Here is a 12,262-nt window from a genome sequence, read left to right on the forward strand (position 1 = left end):
TAACATTATGCACTTGAGCTTAAAGCTTATTTTTTTGCCTTCAATTTGTTTACCCGCAGTACTGTATGTGGTTCAAAAATTAGAAATCATCTTCAGATGTGATATTACTTTTGTAGGGGTGCAGAGATAAATCAAACATTTTCTAGGGGTGTGTGGCATAGAAAAGGTTGGGAACAACTGATCTACTGCCAGATCAGACATTATGATCTTAACAGGCATGATGCACTCTATACAGATTTTATTGTTTGCATTTGATACTGATGTAAATTTTATCATTTATAGAAAGACTTTGGCAATCATGCTGTGGCAAAGTGTAACAATTTTGAAAAATTCTGGATGCTATAAAGATTTTTAAAAGCAGGCTTATATTTTAAAAAGATAAAGTTAAGCTACAACAGATAAAGAAAAAAGTAGCCACAACTCCCTTTGTCCCAGACTTGTGCTGATTCATCTTCATTATGCTTCTGCCTTCAGCATTGACATAACTGCTAGCAAGCCTCAGTCTCCCGTCTAACTGATGTGAATGTCAATTAGGTAGCATCCTGTTCTAATGCTGCAGAAACGGCTCTGGACAAAGTTGTGGAATTGTACTCTGAGTGTGAGCTCTGAAAAAGCATGATAAGAATAGAGATGTCGTCTTTCTTTTCTTGCCTTTTTCTTTTGCATAACAACTCCATATTGGATTAGAAGTGTCTAATCATGGAATCCGTCTGTGCTTCAGCTAACACATCTCTCTATACCTCTATAGCACATACTGTAGCTCAATAAGACAGTATTCAAATAGTCTGTCAAATCACTTCTGATTATCAGTAAGCAAATCTTAATATATCCTAAACCATGTATCTGAATCGCATGGCTTCATGACCCCCTGCAGCGCCCATTTTAGTTTATGCAGCCCAGATCCCCATTATGTGGTTGATGTTTTTCAGTATTGAGAGTCCGAGATTAGCTTCATTAGGTTTGATATTTTCAAATCACTGCCAGTGTCTTTGTGTCCCAATTTCTTTGCTACAGAATCGCTTTGAGGTGTTGTTGCAGTGTGTTTGCAGTCATTATCATGATAAAAATGAAAGCTTGTCCTGCTAATTGGAAATTCGATGGCAGTGCCTGCTGTTAGGGATTACTTTCATTGGCTCTTGATTGTACTGACATTTTTGTACTTTATATTTTCTTAATTCTTTGATCCCTTCAGATATTATGTGTGGACACATCTGTAATGGTGACTCCATGAATCTGCCTTTTTTAAAACAAAAATAATTTTGCTTTTTTTCTTAACATAGATATTTTTAATAATGTGAATCTTTCATTTTTGCTAAAAGAATTTTTAAATTGCTAGTACTTCTTGCTCAGACAACAGCAGCAGAAATGACTGTGGATGAGCGGAAGTAGTGTAAGAGCTTTTTAGGATGAGCATCTACTGAGGTGATTGGGTACAATACATTTCTGCAGTATTTATGCATTTTCTATAATAGGAACTCCTGTTTTCTATATGTCGACAGAGGGCGAGTATTTAAAACATACTTTTATGTATCAATCTTTAGACCAAGTCTATAAATCTTATTATAAAAAAATCTTGGAAGGAGATGAGACGTGATTGTCTCAGAGACACTTTCACGTCCCACAAGATGACAAGAGCTTATGCAAAGAGATCTGGAAAAGTCCTGCTTGGTTATGTCAGACACATTTCTTGTAGAGAGAAAGAAACGATATTCACTGACGGGCAGTGTGGACGAAAAAGGCACACTGGAAAGCAGACAGATAATATTTTCTCAATTCACTTTATTTATTCATTCGGAGTCGCAGTAAGTAGAGATTCAAAAGAGTATAACTTATTGCCGCAAAGCTCAATTGAACCCCGATCAAAAGCCAGGAGGGGTTTTTTATACTTCAGCATCTCATGATTAATAAGACAGAAAGAACATCCTTATCAAAACAGTAAAGTTAAACAATATGTCTGTTGAGCTAAGCATTATCTGTGTTTTGGAAGCTAAGCGCAGGAGAGACGCCTTTGCATAAACCACATGTACTTTCTGCAGCCTTGTGACCTTGTCCCTGAAACATTCACTCTGAGAAAGGGAAAAACAAGAAACAGCTTACATTTTATTCATCTGGACACTATTTCTCCTGAACCCTGGAATAACATATTTTTGTTAGTTCATAAGCCAAAGCGTCTCTCACTGGCAAGTTACAAAATAGTTATTATAAAGATTCTAATTTACTAAACACACAAAATACATGGTGCTGAGGAGAACATTCTTCTTCTACAGCAGTTATATGTTGCGTTGCCATGATGTAATGGAATCAAAATTCAATATGATATTAATAAAAAAGTAAAAGCGAAAAGAGATCGAATATATGGAGATAGGTGATAGGATAGAATTGCACCGCTCGAAATGCAGATCACGTGGCATGGCAGTAGCAGCAGCAAGCCAGCAGCTGATCGAGCAAAGAGGAGGTAAAAAAAAATTAAGTGTTTCTCATTGTATCACCGTTTACGAGGGGGTGTCGGAGGAGCGGTCGCGTCTCCTTGGGGTGCATTCAGTCCCCCTCTTCACAATGCGAGCGGCAGAAATGCGAAGTGGTTGGTGCATAGGGGTTAGTGAAGTAGGGTAGTGTACTTAAAAAAATAATCTTTTGGATACCAACATATTTCCACCTTCACTGTGAGCAACTTCTTCCATCCATCCATCCATCTTCCAACCTGCTGAATCTGAACACAGGGTCACGGGGGTCTGCTGGAGCCAATCCCAGCCAACACAGGGCACAAGGCAGGAACCAATCCTGGGCAGGGTGCCAACCCACCGCAGGACACACACAAACACACCCACACACCAAGCACACACTAGGGCCAATTTAGAATCGCCAATCCACCTAACCTGCATGTCTTTGGACTGTGGGAGGAAACCGGAGCGCCCGGAGGAAACCCACGCAGACACGGGGAGAACAATGCAAACTCCACGCAGGGAGGACCTGGGAAGTGAACCCAGGTCCCCAGGTCTACCAACTGCGAGGCAGCAGTGCTACCCACTGTGCCACCGTGCCACCCGCAAATTCTTTGGACCACTATATACTAATACTGGGTGAGCCTCCTTTTGCTCTCAAAAATGCCTCAGTTCTTCAAGGCATGGATTCCACAAGATTTTGGTAACATTCCAGTGAGATTGGGGTCAATGTTGACTTGATTGCATCACATAGTTTCGTCAGATTTGCCAGCTGCACACTGTTGCTGTGAATCTCCTGATCTACCGTATCCCAAAGGTGTTCTGTTGGATTCACATCTGCTGACTGGGAAGGCCACTGAAGAGCACTGAACCCAATGTCATGTTTGTAAATCCAGTTTGAGATGAGTTTTGCTTTTGGAAAAGGTGCATTATCATGCTGGAAGTAGCCATTAGAAGATGGGTAAATTGTGGCCATGAAGGGATGCACATGGTCAGCAACACTACTCAAATAGGCCGGGGCATTCATGCAATGATTGGTTGGCATTAATGGGCCAAGAGAGCATTTTCCACTCTATTACACCACCAACCAGCCTGTACTGTTGACACAAGGCAGGTTGGCTACATGGTTTCAGGCCAATTCTAACCCTGCCATCTGTGTGGCTCAGCAGAAACTGAAATTCACCAGACCAGGGTATGTTTTTGAAGTATTCATCTGTCCAATTTTGGTTAACCAGTGTCCACTGCAGCCTCAACTATTTATTCTTGGAAGATAGTGGAGCCCAACGTGGTCTTCTGCTGTTGTAGTCCATCAGCCTCAGTGCTTGATGTGTTGGAACATTCTGAGATGCTTTTCTGCTCACCAAAGTTGTACTGAGTGGTAATCTCAGTTCTCATAGCCTTTTTGTCATCTCAAACCAGTCTGGCCATTCTCCACTGACCTCTCTCATCAACAAGGTGTTTCTGTCCACCAAACTGCTGCTCATTGGATGATTTTTACTCTTTACATCATCCTAAATAAACGCTAGAAAATCCCAGGAGATCAGCAGTTGCAGAATTTCTCAAACCAGCTGTCTGGCACCAACACTCATGGCACAGTCGAAATCACTGAGATCACATTTTTTTCCCCATTCTGATGTTTGATGTGAACATTAACTGAACGTTCCTGACCTACTGTATATCTGCAGGATTTAATGCATTATGCTGCTGCCACATGACTGAATGATCAGGGAGCTGCACGGATAAGCTGATGTGCAGGTGTTCCCAATGTTTTGCTCAGCGAGTGTTTCTTTGAAATACTCTCCCTAGCAGCCCTGGATTTGTTACGATTTGGGTCCGTTTGTTACACTTTTTTTTTTCACTTCAGGGGAATTTGTTTTTGGCTGCTTTACAGTAGATTTTTGGAAAGATTTAAGCTCATAAAATATTAATATGTGAGGGCTCTGTATTTAGGATGTAGTTGTGAACCAGTGGAAAATCTTTTATTATTTATTTTTAAGTGTGTCATGACAGCGTTTTGAGATGATGTGCTGCATTGTTACTTGGGGTTGCCCTTCCAGCAGGCCCTATGTGCCACATTTTGGATCCTCGTCTTTATATCCCCATTCTTTGATTCTGGATTCAAGAGCCAAAGAACTTCAGCATTAGTCCTCAAAACACTTTTTGATTTTAGATTCACGGCAATTTCTGTTTTCGGCTTCTGTCATAGTCTTGTGTTTAGATTTTGCCGACAGCTTGCCTTTAGGTTGTGGTACAGTTTTGTTACATTAATAGCCCTAATTTCTTTAATTTATTTAATAAATGTTTATTTAGGGTTCATTATTTATTTTGAAACCTGCAATGCTTTCATTTTTTTAGTTTGATTTGATTTCTTTTTTAATTTTTATTTTACACATTGTTTGTTTTCTATAGTCACCACCATTCTGAGCCTCCGTTGCTATGATGTCTGTCTGTTGTTAAGGCCATTTCCCAGAAGTCATGTTAAATTTTGTAGGTAACTCCTAAACCTTTTACAAGCCAGCGATGGACCGGCACCCTGTCCAAGTTTTGTTCCTGCCTTGCACCCTGTGCTGTTAACGATAGGCTCCATACCCCCCTGACCCCCAAAAACTTTTCAGGGCTAAGCAGGTTAAATAATAACTGACTGACTAACTTTTTATAAGCACTTTGTTCTTATTTCTTTTTTGGCTTGATTAATTCTTGGCCAGGTTCTCGAAAACTTTAATTTTAGTTTGCACATTGAGCTTTGCTATATCAATACTTTGCCTTCTGGATTTGACCCTTGCTTGCCTTAGGATAAAGATTTCATCTCTTGATCTTTTATTTGTTTTTGCTCTTGTGGTCTGCCAGCTGACATCTGTGACAGAACAGCTTTTAAGTGCAGATTTTGGCAGCAGCTCGCCTTCTGGTTGTTGACTTCTGATAATTCTCATGTTGGCATTAATTCAGTTTTAGTAGCGTCCTCTCTGAGTTTTTAGACTTTGACTTTCATCACCGTTTCTTGAACACGTGCACACCTACTGTCCAGTTACTGCTGTTCTTGTGGTTGCTCACATTCCCTTTTTGCCAGGAGACAACTCAGGGAGGTCCGCTTGAACTAAAAAAAGCAGGTGGTCTGTCCTGATGATTCTAGCAGCTTGCACAACAGTATTGACTAGATGGATCTGTGAGGTCTGCTTGACTAGCTGGGCCTGTCACATCTGACTGTTTAGCTTTCCACAGCTCACACTTCCCTGCTCCCAACTGGGATCTCTGATTTTCTGATTTACTTTTTCATTTTTGGACACTTGCTTAAAGAGTTCACCCTACCTTAATAAATACTAATAACCTATGTGAGAGTAGCTCATTTGGTGCTTTTTGTCACATTTGTCATACCCCATTGTGTGCCATACTATCCACTGTGAAGTCCTTCCCTTCTTCTTGTGTCTTTACAAATTGATGATTTTTTTGGTTCAACATTTCTGAAAGAAAAGATGAATTGCTTATTTTTGCCTAATTTATGTACTGTATTGTCAAAATGACTATTCATCTTTAATTCAACTTTTTTTTCCATAGAAATAAATACAGCAGTATATTATTTTTAATTTTGTTTTCTTTCAACTGTAAAGACTTATATTTCGTCATTTTAGTTTTTAAAATTATTTTTTTGGCTTGCAACAAGGTGATAAGGATACAGTATATCACACACAACAAAAAGAATTTCTTGGACAAACAACATGGTGTAGGATTATCATGGTTTTGGCACAGTTGTTTTGTACACTCCTGTTTTGTACTATCGGACATCTACAGTCATATGAAAATGTCTGGGAACCCCTCTCAGCCTGCATAATAATTGACTCTACTTTCAACAAAAAAGATAACAGTGTTATGTCTTTCATTTCTTAGGAACATCTGAGTACTGGGGTGTTTTCCGAACAAAGATTTTTAGTGAAGCAGTATTTAGTTGTATGAAATGAAATCAAATGTGAAAAACTGGCTGTGCAAAAATGTGGGTCCTCTTGTAATTTTGCTGATTTGAATGCCTGTCACTGCTAAATACTGATTACTTGCAACATCAAATTGGTTGGATTAGCTCGTTAAGTCTTGAACTTCATAGACAGGTGTGTCCAATCATGAGATATAAAGGTATTTAAGGTGGTCAGTTGCAAGTTGTGCTTCCCTTTGACTCTCCTCTGAAGAGTGACAGCATGGGATCCTCAAAGCAACTCTCAAAAGATCTAAAAACAAAGATTGTTCAGTCTCATGGTTTAGGGGAAGGCTACAAAAAGCTATCTCAGAGGTTTAAACTGTCAGTTTCAACTGTAAGGAATGTAATCAGGAAATGGAAGGCCACAGGCACAGTTGTTGTTAAACCCAGCAGGTCTGGCAGGCCAAGAAAAATACAGGAGTGGCACATGTGCAGGATTGTGAGAATGGTTACAGACAACCCACAGATCACCTCCACAGACCTGCAAGAACATCTTTCTGCATAATGGTGTATCTGTACATCGTTCTACAATTCAGCACAATTTGCACAAAGAACATCTGTATAGCAGGGTGATGAGAAAGAAGCCCTTTCTGCACTCACGCCACAAACAGAGTTGCTTGTTGTATGCAAATGCTCATTTAGACAAGCCAGATTCATTTTGGAACAAAGTGCTTTGGACTGATGAGACAAAAATTGAGTTATTTGGTCATAACAAAAAGCGCTTTGCATGGCGGAAGAAGAACACTGCATTCCAAGAAAAAACATCTGCCACCTACTGTCAAATTTGGTGGAGGTTCCATCATGCTGTGGGGCTGTGTGGCAAGTTCAAGGACTGGGGCCCTTGTTAAAGTCGAGGGTCGGATGAATTCAACCCAATATCAACAAATTCTTCAGGATAATGTTCAAGCATCAGTCACAAAGTTGAAGTTACGCAGGGGTTGGATATTCCAGCAAAACAATGACCCAAAACACCGTTTGAAATCTATAAAGGCATTCATGCAAAGGGAGAAGTACAATGTTCTGAAATAGCCGTCACAGTCCCCTGACTTGAATATCATCGAAAATCTATGGGATGATTTGAAGCAGGCTGTCCATGCTCAGCAGCCATCAAATTTAACTGAACAGGAAAGATTTTGTATGGAAGAATGGTCACCAATACCTCCATCCAGAATCCAGACACTCATCAAAGGCTATAGGAGACGTCTAGAGGCTGTTATATTTGCAAAAGGAGGCTCAACTAAGTACTGATGTAATATCTCTATTGGGGTGCCCAAATTTATGCACATATCTAATTTTGTTATGATGCATATTGCATATTTTCTGTTAATCCAATAAACTTAATGTCACTGCTGAAATACTACTGTTTCCATAAGGCATGTCATATAGTAAAAGGAAGTTGCTACTTTGAAAGCTCCGCCAATGATAAACAAAAATCCAAAAAATTAAGAGGGGTTCCCAAACTTTTTCTTATGACTGTATCATGATGGAAAGCTGACTTTCATTTGATAAAAAGTGAGACGGTTTGCTTCCTCAAAGTTCAGTGAATATGGAAGGCCAGCGTGTGAGTCATTTTATCATGAATTCAAAGAGCAAGTGAAATTAATTTGCACAAACTCTTCATGGCAGGTTGTGCTATCCTGGAGTAAAAAAAGATAATACCTCAGTCTCACCTCTTTTCTTTGTTTAAACAGTTCCTTCTGAGGGCGTCTGTTCACATCATTATTCTATGGTCTCCTTGTAGGGAAGATCAAGCACTTGATGGTTTGATGAAATTCAGTTCACACTGAGTGTTAGAAACATTTCTTCTCCTGGTATTAGCCGGCACTGTTCTTCAGCTCCAATTTTTTCCTACTTTCTTTTTTTATTAAGCTCTGAGGACACCAGACAGAGAAGGGAGAGGCAAATGAAAATACTTGAAATCTGAAGACTCTGAAATAAAAATGACAGCAGTCTAGTTATTATTATATTCAGTGTATTACATGCACAGTGCCCTTCATAATGTTTGAAACAAAGACACACTTTTCCTTGGTTTACCCCTCTGCTCCACACTTTAAAATTATAAATCAGACAATTCAGACATGATTAATGTGCACATTGCAGACTTTCATTTGAGGGGATTTCCATACATTTCAGTCACATCACTTTTTCTACAAGGTCCCCCCATTTCAAGGCACCATGATGATTTGGGCATAGCAATGGCAGGTCTGTTATAGCAGTCATATTTAGGACTTTGTCGCTGTAACAAAAGCTGCTATACCAGCGCTCAACCCGGCACAGACAAACGAAAGAGGCACACTGATAAAACAAATAACTGTTTTAGTTTGCTTTTCTTTGCCTGTGGGCTATGCCTTCCCCGTTCCCACAGGCACAACAGAGTCCCAAACAAGCACAAGCCCAAACAATTCTTCTTCTCTTTGTCTTTTTCTTTTCTCCACCACCCCTCTCCGGCAAGCTTTGTCTTCCTCTTCCCGACTCTCGCTCCCGGAGTGGTGGCTGCTGGCTTCTTTTATAGCCCACCCGGAAGGGCTCCAGGTGTTTGACAACCCATTTCCGGTTGCACTTCCATACGGGCTCAGGAACCACTGCAGCGCCCCCTGGCAGCAACCCCGGATCCCAAAAGGGTTGTAGAGAACTCCATCTCCCATGGAGCCTTGCGGGAATCTGAGGCACCACTGCCACCCTGGGGGGCTGTCATCTAGCATCCCGGGTGAGGTACTGTTCAGTCCCTGTTTGTTCCCCCGGACCATATAAAGAAGAGGCACCCTGGCTAGACAAGGGCCCCGGCCATCTGCCACAGTTGCATATCCCTTTTACACACAATGCCTGATTGAAGTCTGTGATTCATAGACATCACCAGGTGCTGATGCTGTTGCCAGACCTCGAATGCCATCTTCAGCTCCTGCTCGTTTCGGGGGCTTGTCCCCTTAAGTTTGCTCTTCAGCATATGGAAGGTCTGCTCAATTGGATTTGAATTGGGTGACTGGCTTAGCCATTCCAGAATTTTCCATTTTTCAGTCTTGATAAACTCCTGTATTGCCTTAAGTAGTATGTTTGGGATTTAACTTCTTGTAGGATGAAGAGACATCCAATGAGTCTGGAGACATTTAATTGGAACTTGAGCAGATGTTTCTTTATACCTCAGAATTCACTGCCATCAGCAATTCTAACAATCAATGAAGAGAAGTGTGCCAGGACCTGTGGCAGCCATACATGCCCAAGCCATAACACCCCCGCCACCATGTTTACCAGATGACGTGTTCTGCTTTGGATCCTGGGCAGTTCCTTTTCATCTTCACATTTTGCTCTTGCCATCACTCTGACACAGGTTCATCTATGACTCGTCTGTCCACAGGACCTTTATCCAGAATCCTTTTTTGCAAACTGGCCATCCTGTTTTTGTGGGTAATTAGTGGTTTGCATCTTGCGTTCATGAAGTTGTCTGCCGATAGTCGTCTCTGACACACACACATCTGCCTCCTGAAGGCTGTTTCTGATTGTCGGACAGGCGTTTGCAGCTTTTTTTACCATAGTGAGGATTCTTCTGTCATCAGCAGTGGTGGTCTTCCTTGGCCTACCAGTCCCTTTGTGATTACTGAGCTCACCATTGTGTTCTTTCTTCTTGATGATATTCCAGACAGTTGATTTAGGTAATATGAAGGTTTTACCGATGTTTCTAATGGTTTTCTTCTTGTTTTTCAGCCTCATAATGGCATCTTTGACTTTCATTGGCACAGCTATTGTCATTATGCTAAACTTCAGACTCTAAAGGGTAGAGAAGCAAGCCGAGGTATCTTATGAAGGAATGAAACACACCTGAGGAATCGCAGACACCTGTGGCGCCAACTGTACCAAACATTATGGTGCCCTGAAATAAGGGTACCATGTAGAGAAAGTGTTATCATATCCACATGGTGTGACTGAAACGTCTGCAAATTCTCTTAAATGAAAGTCTGCAATGTGCACTTTAATCACATCTGAATTGTCTGATTTATACTTTTAGCAGAGGGGTAAAACAAGGAAAAATGTGTCTTTGCCCCAAAAATTACGGAGGTCACTGTGTATTTATAGAAAACAACTGCTCTAAAAAGGGAATGAATACAATGCAATGGATAACTTATAAAAATAACACACATCTGCATTTTTACTCTGGTGTTCCTAATTTTCTGGCATACAAACACAAACATTTTTAAGTTTTTTTTACTTAATTTAACTGGAGATGATGGGGATGGAGAAAGTTAAATTCAGTAAGTGAATGTTGCAAATTATTGTTTTCCTCAAATTTCTTAATGTGCTTCATTCTTTAATTTTACAGAAATTCCTGTTTTTGCACCAGAAGGAAGACCTCAAAACTCACAAGAAAATACTGATAAGCATCATGTCTAATGAAACCAGGAGGGCCCAGGCGCAGTTGTGATACCTTTCTAATTACCAGCTTAAACCAAGGCATCTTTTAATTGTTTCGTTGTACATATCTATATATTATTTCAGAGTAATGTTTATTTTATGGCCAATATGACTCATTTTATATTGAATAGCACATTTTAATGTAATAAATAAATTAAAGAAATATTCATAAATATAAGCCAGACTGCAATTTTCTGGATATGTATTGGAAGTTTTTTTTTTAGCTTTTTTTTTGTTGGTACTGCTTTTTTAACCAGAAAGGGATATATTGTCAGGGTTTTTACTGAAATGGACATAATTTTTGAACTGATGGGCATTTATTTAACAAAACCGATTTATATTCTAAATAGAGAGAATCCCTGTACATTCTTGTGTCTATGTAAAGTAAATAAATGACTATATTCACAACTGGGTGGCATGCCGTATCTTATATTTTCTGTGATTAAATATTTTCTTTTTATATGTAGGAAAGATTGAAAACTAATGGATATGTGGGTTTTTGCATGAGTGTGCTCTGTGGGGGCTGATGGCCTCACCGTGATTAGTTATTGCCTTGTACGCAGTGTTGTTGAGGTAGGCTTCAGTGGGCCATGAGCCTGAATTACGCTGCAAAAAAGGCATATAGAAAAACTAGAGAAAAAAAAATACTTTAAATGGGAGTTGTTTTGCTTTTATTTAATAAAAATATCTGCCAATGAGGCAAGCGACATTAACTTGACAAGATTTCTAAAAGTAAGCTAAAGAATCATTAATACAAGGGATGTTCAAAAAGTTTCCGCACTTTTATATTTTCGTTTGAAACGGTGAAGGCGGGAGGAGTGGTAGTTGGGCATTAAAAAGTTGGTACGACACTGGGAAAATTGCATCTCAAACGAAGGTGACTATGTAGAAAAGGGATGTCATTTGTTTTTGAAATTCTTAATAAATAGAGTTAAAAAAAAAAAGTGCGGAAACTTTTTGAACGTCCCTTGTACAAAGTTTTTGATAAGTCAGTAATTCTTCCAATAATGAAGACATGATTTAGTGTCAGGATATAATTACTTTTCACTTGTTTAGAGTTCATTTTTGCAGTCTAGGTTTAGGGTGTTTAAGAGTAAAGGGTGGATGGATGGACTAAATAACACAAATGGACAGTATTAAAAATCTGGTTTTAGAAAATGTATTCCATGAACATAAACACAATCTGTAAAGATGTATTTTGCAGTTTAGAATATAATTTCAGAATTGTATGTAAACTCAATTTTGATGTAACGATATTTACTAGTTTACTATTTTTCTGTTAGCAGCAACAGCAGCAGCATTGTGTTACCCTGCATTGATGAGGGCTGAATTATAAACCTTGGATAAAGTTAGATTTCCATCTGTAGTGTGTGGTTAAAGAACAGCATGGCTGAAAGCACTCAGTTCTTTACTTCTTGATCCTTGCATTTATTCCTGCCTAATCCTTCGCTTT

General features: G+C 39.6%; 1 protein-coding gene across 2 annotated transcripts in view; it reads left to right on the plus strand.

Moving 5' to 3' along the window:
- mbd2 (methyl-CpG binding domain protein 2) overlaps positions 1-11,217 on the plus strand; it is a 197,461-nt gene extending 186,244 nt beyond the window's left edge. For both annotated transcript variants that reach the window (XM_028802574.2, XM_051928023.1), the window contains exon 7: positions 10,718-11,217. The gene's annotated coding sequence lies outside the window, so the exon portion shown is untranslated. The remainder of the gene's footprint in view (positions 1-10,717) is intronic.
- The last annotated feature ends 1,045 nt before the right edge of the window (positions 11,218-12,262 follow it).

The sequence above is a fragment of the Erpetoichthys calabaricus genome, chromosome 5 (assembly GCF_900747795.2).
Source record: "Erpetoichthys calabaricus chromosome 5, fErpCal1.3, whole genome shotgun sequence".
Classification (NCBI taxonomy): Eukaryota; Metazoa; Chordata; class Cladistia; order Polypteriformes; family Polypteridae; genus Erpetoichthys; species Erpetoichthys calabaricus.